Raw genomic sequence first — 12,327 nt, forward strand, 5'->3', positions numbered from 1 at the left:
GGCAAGGAAGGGTTTGTCTTGGAGGCAGAATATGTCAGAGTATGTTAGCCATTGCTAAGGAAACCTGAAGGTTACATAAAGGAAATTAAAAACAGTATCTTATATAAGTAAAGGAAGGTCAGGGAAGAAGTGGAGGTGCTGTGTACTTAGCAAGAGTAGGTGGAATCACGAAACACTAAACAATTTTGCTCTAGCTTACAAGAAAAAAGAGGAAGGAGATTTAACTCTAGCCAAAGAAGAAGGAAGAATAGAAAAAGTGATCCAGACAATGTAATTGCATTAGTTTAGCATCAGCAGTCTGCCAGGCTCTGGAATGGGGCTTGGCAGGGGAGGAGGGGAGAAAATTAAAAACACAAACTATTTACCAGAGTGTTACTGGATAAGGGCGTACTGGGATTTTTGAGGAAAAGGGGGTTGGAGCATTGATTTCTTTGAGTTATCTCTAGTTGTTCTGAACTTTAATGAAGCAATTGATGTACTGCTGCTTGGGAAATACATGCTCACTGGGAGAAGATGGACACTGGTAAAAAATACAAGGAAGGTTGGGCTAAAGGTTTGAGTGAGGTAGGAGAGGCTGCTAGTTCCTATACTTCTTGAAGAATCAGTCAGGCTCTAAAGTCTATTGACTCTTACAGGGCATTTCTTTCAAATGCAGTGGCTTAGCAATCCATCTCTTCTGTGCCATTAAAATGTTCCTGTGACACCACAGCGGCAATCACTTGCCTCTGCCTTGTAACACTGTTCAGCAGTAGATATCAAAGCATTTCACAAAGTTATATGAGAGTTATTACTATTATTATACATAGAGAGAAGTTGAAGCATAGAGAGTAGCAGGTAAGAGGCAGGGTTGGAAATAAAGCACAACAGTTAGACTCGACAGGCTATTTGATCTCAATTGTGATATTGTGGTATAAAGGATTGTGATATATTCCTAGGGCCCAAGTAAGTATGAAAATCTGAAGGTGAGCAGTGTTAAGTGACTCTTCTCCAGAAAAAAGGAATAGATAGCTCAGCAGTTTTTGTAAGTGCAGTTCTTTCTAGAGGTTACATATTTCAAAGCTGTTCTATTTGGAATTTATGAAGGCATCCATAAAACAACTTCCTAGGAGAATAGAATAGTAAATGAAAAATACATAAACTTTCCAGAACTGGCAATGTAATATTTTATGGAGTTCATCTTCCTGCCTTCCCCACACCTCAACATGATCCATTTATGCTTCATCAGACAGATCTGGAGTTACAGAAAATGCCAGTTTCTAGCTGACATTCTTTGCTCAGCACATGCATTTCAAAATTTTTGTCACTGTTGCTATCTGAAAGAGAACACAGGAACAGAATCTCAGGAGTGCTTTTGTTTAAAAAATAGACAGGATTTGTATCATTGTTAAGATGGCTTGTACTAATTAAAATTTGGCTGTGTTTCATAATACAGTGACACTGCAACGTCACGCTCTTTCGTACAGTGTGACAGCAGCTCAGCAGATGGGTATTAAAATAGGTTTTTGTGCACACACACACACAGTTGTTGTAAGATACAAATCTGTAATCTTCATTTAGGCTGTGCATTTGTTAGAAAGTGAAGACAGTGACTTGCAACCAGCAGTTATACAGCTTTTAAAATGAAGCAATCTGTCGTTTCTCTTCTAAAACAAACAAACCCCGCCCCCCAATGCTTTGATGTGCTTGCATAGATGTTAAAATACTATGGTGAACAAACCCAGTGTGGGCATGCTGCACCACAGCACACAGTGTGGACAGATAGTAGAATTAGTTGCACTGATTGTAGGATCTTGCACACCTTTATTTGTTCCAAAGGATCCTCAAGCACTGAAACAGATGGTGAAATCTGAAGGGCAAATAAAAGAGCAGAGAAAACAGCTTTGTTGTTATTAATGGGAGTGAACTCAAATTATGGGTAGAGATTATGCTTTAGTGTACACAAAAATCATGAAGTTTGTATCCCGAAACGCAGATATTTTTGGTGTTGGATGTATAAAGACAGGTAGTGAGGAAGAGTGCCGTATCTAGGGGAACTGTCAGGTGAAATACAGGTGTAGTTGTCCTTGCAAAAAGCACTTTTAAATAAACTGATGTATAAGCACCTGCATTTGATTTCCCTGTGTTATCAGTTCAGTGAATTCATTTAAGGTGGATTTAGAGGAAGGCTAACTATGTTACATCTACATTATCTAGAGATTTTTTTATCAAGTCTGCTGCCCACAGCTAATAATGATTAGCTACTAACTAATTAATTAGCAACTAATGATTCCACTTAATTTGAGTTTTGCTGCAGGCTGAGCACTACAAGCGCTGCCATAGAATTATATGAAGATTTTAATAAGAATAATACATTGACAAATAATTTTTTTTCTGTTTCAAGTGTTTCCTGTGAACATCCATGGAAGAGTAAAAGGATTTGAAAGCTACATTCTGGAGAAATCTGTGTAGTTTCATAATTATGTCGATATATAGTATATGTGTGTATAATATACTTGTATAGCTTATTTTTTAGGTCTTTGTATTTTATAAATAAGCTCGGTTCTTCAAGTTCTTTCTTCAGAACTAAAGTGCTGGGCATTTGCCTTCCACCCCATGCGTATCCATCTTCATGAACATGATGGTTTTGATTTAAAAAATGTGGAAAAAGAGCATCCTTAGTCTAATCAGGTCCAGCTACTGCATAAAATGCTTCACTCAGTTACACGTGCCCATTAAAGCATGAAACATTTAAAGGGAGCATGAAAATGTCAGAAGTTCTGAATGTATTTTAATGGACTTCCCTTTTCATTTCTGGTGATTTGTTATTTATTTACTGTAATTAAGTTTTTTGTTAACACTCAATTGGGTGCTTTCAGGAACCTATTCTGTGTCATTGTAATGACTGCAGTTGTTGGAGGGGTCTCAAAAGAAACTACTGTGTTGATGTCCTATTTTTTTATAATTGAGTTGTCTAAATGAAACCAGAGAAGGAATAGTTACAGAAATTATAGTAAACACTGTTCCATTTCGTGGATACTTAACTGATAGCACTTTTTTTTTAAATTACCAACAAGTCTTGATTTTTTTTTTAATTTCTTTTTTTTATAATTTTTTTTTTTACCTGACTGAATTGGGACAGGTCTGGAAATTTCCAGCATTGAAAACATGCACCTAGTTCTCCCACAAGGAAGGTGCCAGGACTTAATGCTGCCTTTGGACATCACCTTCCCTTTGCAGCCTATTCAGGAGCACAACAGCACTGGGAATCGGTGCTTCCCCTGTGAACTAACGTCTTGTTACTCTCCTTCTCAGCACAGCCTATTTCCAAAATTCAAAACGTCCAGCTAGTTTTCCCACAAGGAAGGTGCCAGGACTGAAAGGTCTCTCCTCTGGGATCCACCTGAGACTCCTCCCAGGCATCTCCCAGAGTCTTTTGCCCTTTCTTATAGGGACCTCAGATCCCAGGTAGCATGCCCAGACTCCTACAAGGAAGCTACCCAAGATGATTTTTCTCCTTTGCAGGAAGCTGTCTCCTCCAGGTTCGAGGCAAGACTCCTCCCAGGCATCCCCCAGAGTCTTTTGACCTCTGCTTTCGGGACCGGAGATCCCAGCTACCTGTCCCAGACTCCTCCAAGTAACTTGCTCAAGATATTTTTTTTCTCATTTAGATATATCTCTTAACTCCGGGAGTCACCTTAGACTCTTCCCAGCCATTTCCCAGAGTCTTTTGACCTCTGCTTTACGTACCTAAAATCTCAGGTAGCAGCCCCAGGCTCCTCCAAGGAAGCTACCCTTGAGGTTTTTTTCTTTTTTGGAGGAAGCAGTCCCCTCCAGGATCCACCTGTGACTCCTCCTAGCAACTCCCAGAGACTTTTGACGTCCCTTTTAGGGACCTGACATCCTGGGTAGCAACCCCAGATTTCTCCAAGGAAGCTACCCAATGTCGTGTCCCAAAGTTGGAGTGACTCAGGTTCGTGGATTTCCTTTGTCAGAATGAAACGACACCAGGGGAGTTCAAACAACAATCAACATTTATTCAACCTAGCTAACCTTGCCCAAGTACAAGTGAACTTATCAATATGAACCTTGCAACATGTCATTAACCTGCTGTTTGAAAAGAGAAGGGAGGTTGTAAAAGGAGCTAGGCCTTAAGCCTTATTGTTTCTAAGACTATTCATATTAGACATATAACTAATGATTAGAAATTGGTTTAGATATGATTAATAGAATGCAGGTGCTTATAAAACAATATGCATAAGCTGCTTATTTGTCCTATGTGTCTCCCCCTCCATGGCTGGCTTGAAACCCAGTCAAGCTGAATCAACAGAAGGATCATACATCTTAGACCTAAGACATGGGAGTAAGTGATTAACTTTAGAACAAGATAAATTAATAGAATAGCCTGAGTGATTTTCAGAAATTCAAAGGTAATCTTTGATGTGTAAGAAGATAAGTGACTGTGGTGACCGAAGACCTTCTGCCTATGACCACTAACTTCAGAAGAACTGGGACAGGAGAATTGATGAGTTAAGATGATGAATGATAACGACATGGGAATAGAGATCAACTGGAAAATTACAAAGACTTTGGACTGGGACAACAAACCCAGTGGTAAAAACAAGGTGGTAAAAACATATATAAGATTGGGAAATTTTTGGAAGGTTGCCATTCACTGTGGTGGTGGCCCAACTCTGAGTTGTTAATAAAGCAAACCTAGAGAAACCCATGTTTGAAAATTCTTTAACAGAAGCATAGAAAAAGAAATGGGAAAAGGAACATGAAACTGTGTCAGAAGGAAAGCCCTCCCATTGAGTCATGAGGTTCAGAGCAGACCCCCTTGCTTTCTGGACTCCTTCTTAAAGAGGAGCCCAGGGGCGGCTAGATCCACTCCTAATCTCAGACTTGGTCAACGGTTTATGTTTCAAAGGATGAGGTGTAGGGACTGTGGAAAAGAGAGAAGAAAAAGAGGGGGGGAGAGAGAGAAAGAAAGAAGAAAAGGGTTTCGCCAGTCCTGGGTCCAGCATTGGTCCAGCCAGCATAGAGATCCAGTTCCGGAGGGCGCGCACTGAGAAGTCGTTCTCCCTTCTTTTATAGTGTGTTAGTTGATGGTCTTGACATGCGCAGTTCCCGTTCCCGGGGTTCTCTGGAATTGGTCGGTGAGCTTTGGGTGGGAGGGTTTCATTGTGGAGCTGCCTCTATTTTCCTGCTGGCATGACCACTTAAGATAGAAGCACAGTCCCATCTTCTGTGGGGCCTCCTCCTCCAGGCGCATATGCTGTGCTCCTTCTCCTGGTCACTTAAGATAAGGAATTGCGGCTTTGGAGAAGTGCAGTCTCGCCCTCCGTGGGGCCCTCTCCTCTGGCCACATTGTCCTATTCACAAAACTCCAGCATTTTTACAGAGGCCATTTTCTCCACCAAAGTTCTTTAACGAATGTTTGCGACATTGACTATAATTTGTCAGACCATCACACCACCCCGTGGCTCAAACAGTCACTGGCCTTTGATTCTCATTCATATCATCTTCGTCTGTGGTGATTTTAATATAGTGGACAGTAGGAGAGGAGAAAGAGACAGTTGAGGATAGCAAGCGGCTAATAATACATTTTACTAAGGCAAGGCCTGCTATTAAACATATAAATCCAATTAATATCATAAGTCCAATATTTACAAGCCATTTCACCATCCCATCAGTCCCAAGGATCCCAAAATGGAATTTAGCCATGAGTTGGGACTCCAGCCATCAAACCAGTCAGCTGGCTGCATTGATTGAAATAATTCAGCTGTTTGATCAGCAATCTCTTTCATCTTTGCCCGGGCTTCTTCAATGGAGGTCGTGGCATTATGAATGGTAATACAACATTCAGATTCAGTCAAGTTTAACACACCACACACACCTTGTTTTTTTAACAATAACATATCTAAAGCCAACCTATTTTGCAGGGTCATCTTGGACACTTGTTGAACTTGTAAGTTTAATTCTCCAAAAGCCTAGTCCGATTACTTAATAAATGCAGTTGCCAGGTGATGTTTTCTAAGACAAATTGATGTCTTTTGAAGGTTACATATGGAGTAAATATGTTTTCAAACATTAAGGAAACTGTTTGACCCACAATATAGTAATCTGGTATACTGACTCCATGTACTGCCCATCCAGGTCGTTCCTTAGGTGGCTCCACCTCTCAACATGCTCTTTTCGTGGGTGCAGAGAATTTAAATACTCTTGAGGGACATAACGAAGGGATCCCTACCCCACATTTTAATCCTGCATGATATTCTAATGTTAAATAGGAATAGAATTTCCCATCAGAACATCCCCATGCTAACTCCAAAGGAGCTGGATATATGCTTGTTTTGCAATTGTAGTTATCAGTGTTATTTAATATAACAACTCTTGGCTTAGTATTCAGGGCTGTCCCTTTTATGGGATAGTGGGTGTGGGGCAGCCCACAATCAACTCCTTGATTGAGGTCAGTTGTATTGCAAGATTTATCTTTATGTTTCCAGCCCTTAGAAGGGTAGCCCCAGCAAGTACACGCCACGAATTGAAGTTCTGATTCCAGCTATGAACCAAGTCTCAGGAGGATTTCCAGGTCCTGTTTTACACGTAAGTAGTCTGCTACAATTGAAAAGGGGCTCTCTGAGATTCTAATAGGTGGGTCAAATTTGGGATCCACAAAAGTTTGTCCAAAAGTAGATTGAGACCAGGCCCACATAATATTGCAGCCATTTCTTGAGGATACGTTTGTTGTATTTGGAAGTTGTATACACCAATCAGGATTCCGTTGTACCTTATAGTTGACTTCATAGAAATCAGGTCTGGTTAGGGGATCAAACAGGGGATCCCAAGGGTAGTGTCTGCATGGTCAAGTGCCCTTGACCTTCTTAAAGGTCAAGTTAGCCTTTGGTAAAGATCCATGGCTTGAAGTAATTAGGGGATTTGACCCACCTATTAGGGATAACAGAGTAACATCAAGGGTCAGGATTTTAAATTCACAAGCACTGTGATATAGTGACAAATCTCCCTTCATATTGGGGGAGTTTTCCACTCCTGATATAGAGGATCACTTGTCATTGGAAGATCCTTCCATTTTATCCATATTTGTTTATTTATCCAGTGCTCTGTCATGTATATTGGAGAGATAGCGTTTCTCATGTTAAAGATAAATGACAAATCCACCGGAATCATGAAAAACCTCAGTCCTTCCTCAGCTGCTCGAGGCAAGGAGATACATAAACCTTGGTCCTGATGTCCCCAAAGACTAATAAAACCTCGAATTATTTCCCAAGCGAGGTTTGGTGACCCATCTCCTCCTGAGGTAGCAAGGGTGAGGAAAAGGATCTTCTTCCAAAACAGCGCTCGAGGTGATAACAGATACATATTGCAAGATACAACAAGCTATTGACTACACAAGTTATCAAAACACTTGGAATTAACATCCATCTCAGACTCTTCTATCGGTTTCTTCTTCGTCTTCCAGATTGGACCGTAGAAGGGCAAAACCGAAACAGAACTGGGTCCTATGGAACCAGTCATTAAAAAGAAGGAATGATCCCCCGAGTATTGATTTTATGTTCTTTCCCATGGGCATCTGTGGCCACCCAGGCATGAAGGTTAAGGGGGATCTTTAGGGTTAGGGGCACTTGCCCCACAGTGGGCAGTTCCACTAATATTGTTTGTCCAGCATAGTGGGGCAGGCGTACAGGGTCTTTGCCACCTTTTGTCCCTGGAACAATAGAAGGAAGTGTGGGAAGGAATGCTAGGAGTTGGGGGCAGCCATTTGCCCCCCACCAGCTATTGATTCGGTATACTGCTTCTGGTATTCACGAGGCCCACCCTGGGTCATGGGGCCTCAGAGCTCGTTTTAGAAGTCTGTTTGTTCTCTCCACAATACCATTACCTTGAGGGTAGTAAGGGGTGTGGAAAACCCACTGGATTTCCTCACCCTTAGCCCATTCTTGCACTACTCCAGCAGTGAAATGGCTCCTATTATCAGATTGAATTGATTGAGGCTTGAGTAAGACTTTTCACTATATTTTCTCCTGTTGCTCTGGATATGGCTTCAGCTTGTGTTAGTCCTGATACTACCTCTACTCCTACTGACACATATCATTTTCCCTCTGATACCCGAAAGGGGCCAATAGAGTCAGTTTGCCATAAACCTTTGTTTGTCCTTAAATGTAGGGGTTGCTCTTTTAAGAGGTTATATTTTTCCAAACGAACTCAACATTGACCGCATGCCAAAATAACAGTGTTACATAATTTTCGTGTAATGGCCCATCCTCTACTAATAGCCTCTCTGTACAGGTCTTTACTCCCTGAATGACCACGCTTCACGTGCAGCCATTCCAGAAGGTGGTCCCATTTCTCTGCTTCACCATCAATGGCAAGACTGGCTAGACACGTTAAGGAATCTACTTGGTTATTTAGGAGGTGAGCCGGGTTATCTCCTGCCTGGTGTGCAGCAACCCAGCCTACCAAGAAAGATCTCTGTTTGGTGATATTCAGTATTTATTCCCATTTGTCTCATTGCCACACTAGCACTTGGTTTACTTCCCATTGGTTTTGTTCCCAGAATGGTAACCATTCAGTGCATCCTTTAAACACTGCATAAGAATCAGTATAAATGTATACTGGTTCTGTTGTCTCAGCTTCCTTAACGACTACGCTGCACACAGCAACTAACTCCCCTGCTTGGGCGCTACCCGCTCCCTCAGTTATCATATGCTCCCCTGAATCAATATGTAATGCTACTGTTCAATACTTCCACATCTTTCCTTCCCTTTTTGCGGAAGTGTCAGTGAATCACATGTTTGTTAAATGGGGTTTAAAATGAGGAGCCACTTTGATGTACAATGGAGGGGGTTCTGTATCTGGGTGATCAGAAGGGGGATCCTGTATTTGGAGCATTTTGGGTGTTCCCTCCTCTATCTGTCTAGTGTGACAGTAGTGGTCTAAGTGGGCATACCACTTCCTTACTGTTTCTCATTAAGCTACTCCTATGGGGGAAGGAGTTCCAGCCAATATTGGTTTCAGGATCTTAAAGGGCCCTCGCAAGATGATGGGCGGCGCTGTATAATTCTCTCAGCTTCCTGTAAGGCTAGGTTAACCACAAAGAGTCCTTTCTCCCAAACTGAATACCGTTTTTCAGCATCCTTAAAGCTACGCGAGAAAAACCCTATAGGGTGAGTAGGACCTTCAGGTCCACACTGCCACATATGTATAGATATCCCATGAATTGCAAAACCCCATTCTATCTGGAGTGGGTCTGTTGGATGTATCGGCCCTAGGGCCTGGTAAAGCCCTGCTTCAAAAATTAATAATTTCAGAGCCTCTTCATGGACAGGTGTCCAGTCCCAGGCAGTTCTTTTATGGGTTAAATCACATAAAGGGCGAGCCATGATAGAGAAGTCAGGGATGTGTTTTCTCCAAAACACTTAGCAAGCCTAGGGCATGCTGCAATTCTTGCTTATTTTCAGGCATTTTTTTGCTTGTTCAAGGGTGAACAAGGTTTCAGGAGATATACACACAGTCCCTCCTTTCCACCAGATACCTAAAAATTTTAGTTCAGGTGATGGGAGTTGCACCTTTTCGGCAGGAATTTGGAGCCCTAAATTCTCTAAGTGACTAACGATTTCTCTCTGGATTTGCCCCACCGCAGTGGTGTCTGGTCCGCCAATTAGCACATCATCAATATATTGATATACTTTTACTCCATCTTTAGGAGTGATCCGATTTAGTTCCTGGGCCAATGCATAGTGAGCAATGGTTGGCGAGTGGCAATAGCCTTGGGGAAGTTGTGTAAATGTATATTGTACACCTTCCCAGGCAAAGCGGTCCCTATCTGCTTCTTGTAAAGGAACCATAAAGAACATGTCTTTCACATCAATGGTTGCTAAAATCTGGTGACCCTGTTCTTGTATGGTTGCAATTAATTCTGCTGTATTGGGGACTGCAGCTGTTAATGGGTCAGTATTGGCGTTCAAACATTGATAGTCAATGGTCAATCACCACTTCCCATTTGCCTTGTGGACTGGCCACACCGGGGAATTATAGGGTGAGTGCATAGGAATAACTATCCCCTGTTCCTGTAACTCAGTTATCCCTGAAGTGATCCCTTCCATTGCTCCCAAAGGCAAAGCATAAGTTTTGACAATAACTATCTTTGAAGGTGGGAGAGTTGGCGCCGACTGCAAAAGCCTCATAGAGATTATGGGACACACAAATTTCCATTCTCTTCCCTTAAGGTCTACTCACGACTGGCCCTTTAAGAGGTTGAGTCCTAGAATATTGGTGGGTAGAGAACCTAGTATCATAGTAACCTCAACAGCGGACAAATACCCTAGCAGCCAGCATTTAACTTTAGCTGTCAGCTGCAGTTGGGATCTTCCGAAATACCTACTTCTTATCTGCAATTATTCCATTGCAGTTAGCAACATCCACCTGGAGTGCTGACATCTGAGCACCTGTATCAACTAAAAAAGTTACTGGGGTCTTAAAGGGACTAAGGGGAAAAGTAATCAACAGGTCTCCTGTCTTATTTTCAGTGAGCCTCCTTAAATAAACCCACTGGCCGTCCCCGGCTCACTTACTGAGGATGGCATGTCTAATTTCCCGTCCTGTGGACAGTCATACCTTCCTCTGGGGCAGTAGGCGTTTGGGGAGTGGGAGTTGCCAGCAACTGTGGATTCGCCCCCTTATAGCCTTGAATGTCTAACTCAGTATGGGGAGGCTCCTTGTTCTTGTCTTTCCACCCTAGGACCAGCTTTTCTAGGACAGAGGTGGGCATGCCATCCATCACATCCTGGGGAATTCCCTTTTCTATCCCTTCTGCCCACAACAAGTTCTGCTGACCCCCATACAGCTTTTTGGTGTTTACAGTCTTAGATGGGGAGGTCGGCCAGGTCCTTCTATTTGGCGGATAGCAGGCTTAGCCCTGATTTCTTCCTTCATGAGACCCATTCTCCGGTCACAGTTAATCAATTCCTTTGCCACTTCTCCCCAGGTCAGGGCCCTTCCTGCATTCCACCTGCCTCCTCTAGGTGCTATCGCATCACGTAATCTATCCTGCAGCTGGACAGCATATAATTTCAAAGAATCTGGTAAACCTCGCATTAGAGGAGTCATTCTATCAGGATTGGCATTTAACAAAATTGGAGAGGGCTGTTGTGGCACTAATCACCTATCATGCATTAATTGGAGACAAGCAGTTTTCTGTAAGCTCTCGGTTAACTGATTTATAGAAGGGGTGTCTATCCATGTTGGTTGTCCTTGTTCCATTTTGTCTATTCCCCCTGTCCAGTAAGCTGCCCGCTGCATCAGAGACCACAGTTCCCTAGGGTCATTGGTACGTAGGAACACTCCAGGCCCCCAATATCCTTGGGCTTCATCTTCTGACAATAAAATCCGGTCACCACCAGTTAATGACACCCTCCACACATAGTCTGTTTCAGTCTCCTTTGCTAGTTGGATAAACTTTTCCTGAATTTTAGATAATTCAGTGGGGGAATATGGTATCGTCTTAATGGTCACTAGTGGTGCTCCACCATTTTGGCCATTGTCTGTAGTTTCTGTTTTAATTAAAGGCCTCGTTGCTATCCCTTCATCCTCAGGGTAAAAGTCTTTTCTGGCACATTCTAACTCTTGATTTGGGCATAAAGATTTTTGCTGTTTCACCTGAACTACCTCTAGACCTTCCAGGTCTAAGTCCAGTTCTAAGTCCACAGACCATGTTTCCAAAAAGGCAAGCGTCCGGCTTCTTCTCCCACCAAGAAGATGCAAGCCCTGAAAGCTGTTGCTGGTCTTCACCTTCCCTTAGCACCCTATTCACAGGCACAACAGCACTGGGGATCTGTGCTTGTCCAGAGACGGAACATCTCATCGTGCTTGTCCTCCGCAGACCCTGTTTCCAAAATGGCAAATATCTGTCTCCGGCTCCCAATAGGAAGATCTCAGCCCTGAAAACTATTGCTGGTTTCCACCTTCCATTGGTATCCAATTCACAGGCACAACAGTACTGGGGATCTGTGCTTGCCCAGAGACAGAACATCTCATGACGCTCGTCCTCGGCAGAGTCTTTTTCTGAAATGGCAAACCACCGGCTTCTTCTCCCACCATGAAGACGCCAGCCCTGAAAACTGTTGCTGGTCTTCATCTTCCCTTGGCAGCCTATTCACAGGCACAACAGCACTGGGGATCTGCAGAGGAGACCTCAGGAACCTTAAATGAAATGGACTGACACCTAGACATCCAAAAGCAACAGGCAAGGAGCTATGCGGAAAAAACAGAAGAACAGATGAATGTCTTGCACAGAGACTTAGAATACACTACAGCAATACTGAAAGAAAA

This window comes from Buteo buteo, chromosome 2, assembly GCF_964188355.1.
Source record: "Buteo buteo chromosome 2, bButBut1.hap1.1, whole genome shotgun sequence".
In the NCBI taxonomy this organism is placed as follows: domain Eukaryota; kingdom Metazoa; phylum Chordata; class Aves; order Accipitriformes; family Accipitridae; genus Buteo; species Buteo buteo.